The sequence below is a fragment of the Chiloscyllium plagiosum genome, chromosome 22 (genome assembly GCF_004010195.1).
Source record: "Chiloscyllium plagiosum isolate BGI_BamShark_2017 chromosome 22, ASM401019v2, whole genome shotgun sequence".
Taxonomy (NCBI): Eukaryota; Metazoa; Chordata; class Chondrichthyes; order Orectolobiformes; family Hemiscylliidae; genus Chiloscyllium; species Chiloscyllium plagiosum.
In genome coordinates this window covers 1,096,521-1,099,283 of record NC_057731.1, presented here as the reverse complement: position 1 = coordinate 1,099,283, position 2,763 = coordinate 1,096,521, and positions in this window count along the sequence as shown.

Sequence of the window (2,763 nt, the reverse complement as noted above, 5' to 3'; positions counted from 1 at the left end):
CACTGTAAAACTACACTTAACAAAAGTTAGTTTTTATGAGAAAATAATCAACTGGCCATCCCAATCTTATGCCAAGCAGGATCAAGTAATATCATCAACGAGCTGACGGTTTGTGGTTTGGAGTTACCAAGCTAAACGTCTCATTTCTGAGTAGGTTTTTGAAGGAAACACTGGGGGGGGGGGAAAGAGGGGCTGTTCATCTGGCTCCCCATCCTGGTGTGCTACCAACTGGGTCATCTACTGGAATCTCATTTTAAGGTGCAACTTTAACCACAAAAATACTTAATTTAGTATATGCTTTAGCCACAAATGCACAAATTGGGCACTGTCACTCAGCAGACGTTACAATTGGACAGAGAGCTTCTCATTGTGTGGTTATTTGAGGAGAAAATAGATCATGCAAAAACTCAAAAGTAACACACACTCAGCATATACACATAATAGGTCAAAACAATCATTCTGCCTGGCAGATGACTAATGAGAAATATTGGATGATCTGGTAAATTACACAGCAATTGTAACTCCATCCAAAACTTCAACCTGTTCAACAGAAAGCTAATGACAGCCCATCATGTTGATTAGTTTGTTGGATCCAATAAAATTCACTGTTGTGAGCATAGAAAGCAAGTTAATAAGATTCGCATTGATAATGATCAGACCTTCCTAACCAATGTGTTAGCATTTACTGCAAGTGAAGCATATTTAATATGAGCAGGAGTTGGCCATGGAGCCTGCTCTGCTATTCAATCATGGCTGATGATCTCCTTCAATGCCACCTTCTTGTATCTCCAATCTCAATGTATCTCGTAACTAGAATCTATCAATCTCTGGTTTGAAAAATGTCAGTGACTCAGTGTAGACAATTTCAAAGATTCACCAGCTTCAGTGAAGAAATTTCTTCTCCTCTTGGTCCTAAATGGTTTATCCCTTATGTAAAATATTAAACAGTCATAGTAAATAAGTTCATAATAAAAAATAGTTACAATTTTAAAACAATCAGGCTGCAGTATTGTGATTGAATATTTGATGAATATTCTGTTTCTACATATAAATTTTCTGTTGAATATTACAGAAACTGCTACTCAATTACAAGTACTAAAAATTGCATTTATAAAGTGACTTTCATAAGCTAAGGATGTTCCAAACTGTCCAATAATTAAGTACTATTTGAACAAGTCATTTGGTGATACAGAATTTGAAATTGTTGAAAGGACATATCTGGTCAAAGCTTTTCATCTTGAATATATCAGTGCAATTTGCAAGAAATACCAAAGTAAAGGAAAAACATTTATTGGGAGAGTAATGCTGAGTGGTTAGTAAGCACACTGACTGGTACAGGAATTGACACGGAGAATGCACAAGTCAATGACGGACTGTTAACTGCCAGGCTTTGTTTAGATTTTAAACCAGGTGAGTAGACTCCAAATTGATTCCATTTGTTTGAGAACCTACTAGAGAACGGTAGTCACCTATTTTGTTAATAGGAAACAAACATAGTGAGTGCACAATCTCTTTTTTGTTATTTCAAAAATACACTTTATTCATTAAATATTTTGATGATCTGTACAATTGGTCATGCCATACATACGTAAGCATTCCATTTCTTTGCATACAGAGACAGAGTAATCATTCTTTTATATAGGTCTGTACGACTACTATCCACATATTTAGCTGGGGGGGTCAGCAGAGCCCCCGTACTGCGTCCGCCCCCTGTGCTTAGGCAGGCAGACACCTCCCTTTGCCTGTAAAAGCAGCACGATGGATCACTACTTAGTACTGCTGCCTCACAGCACCAGGGACCTGGGTTCGATTCTACCTTTGGGTGACTGTCTATAGGCAGTTTGCATATTCTGTGTGTGTGTCGGTTTCCTCCCATAGAGGATGCAAATTAGGTGGGCTGGCCTTGCTAAATTGCCCATGATGTGCAGGTTAGATGAGCCAGGAGAAAAGACTGAAGCCAGTCTTAGTGGGCGGCCCGGTGGTTAGCACTGCTGCCTCGCAGCGCCAGAGACCCGGGTTCAATTCCCGACTCAGGCGACTGACTGTGTGGAGTTTGCACGTTCTCCCCGTGTCTGCGTGGGTTTCCTCCGGGTGCTCCGGTTTCCTCCCACAGTCCAAAGATGTGCAGGTTAGGTGAATTGGCCATGCTAAATTGCCCGTAGTGTTAGGTAAGGGGTAAATGTAGGGGTATGGGTGGGTTTCGCTTCGGCGGGTCGGTGTGGACTTGTTGGGCCGAAGGGCCTGTTTCCACACTGTAATCTAATCTAACCTAATATAAATGTGAGATGTTCTTCATTGGGTCACTGCGGACTTTATTGGCTGAATGGCCTGCTTCCATACTGTAGATGTTCTAGGAACTAACCTTATGTATTAATAAACATAGGTTCCAGTACATATCATGAGCACCTGACTAGATGTCAGTGTTTTTTTTTACAGAATATTAGTAAATGCTGTCCAATCATATAATCACATTTAATGCTGGACCCTTATTAATTTGGAAGTGCAAATTGGTTGGGTACAACTAATCTCAACAAAATGTGCATTTTTTCCAGCAATACGTTATGAAATGTTAAAACAGAAGAAAGCTGGCAGCCAATTTGCAAACAGCAATCCAAACAGTTTTTGATATCAACCAAGATTTGTATTTCATGGTAATTCTGGGGAAGAGATAGTACAGTATTCAGAATTTTCTGCACCTATGATCTATGGGGCCTTTTATTTCCTACTGTGGTTTAAGACTGTGTCTAAATTGGAATCGTACAT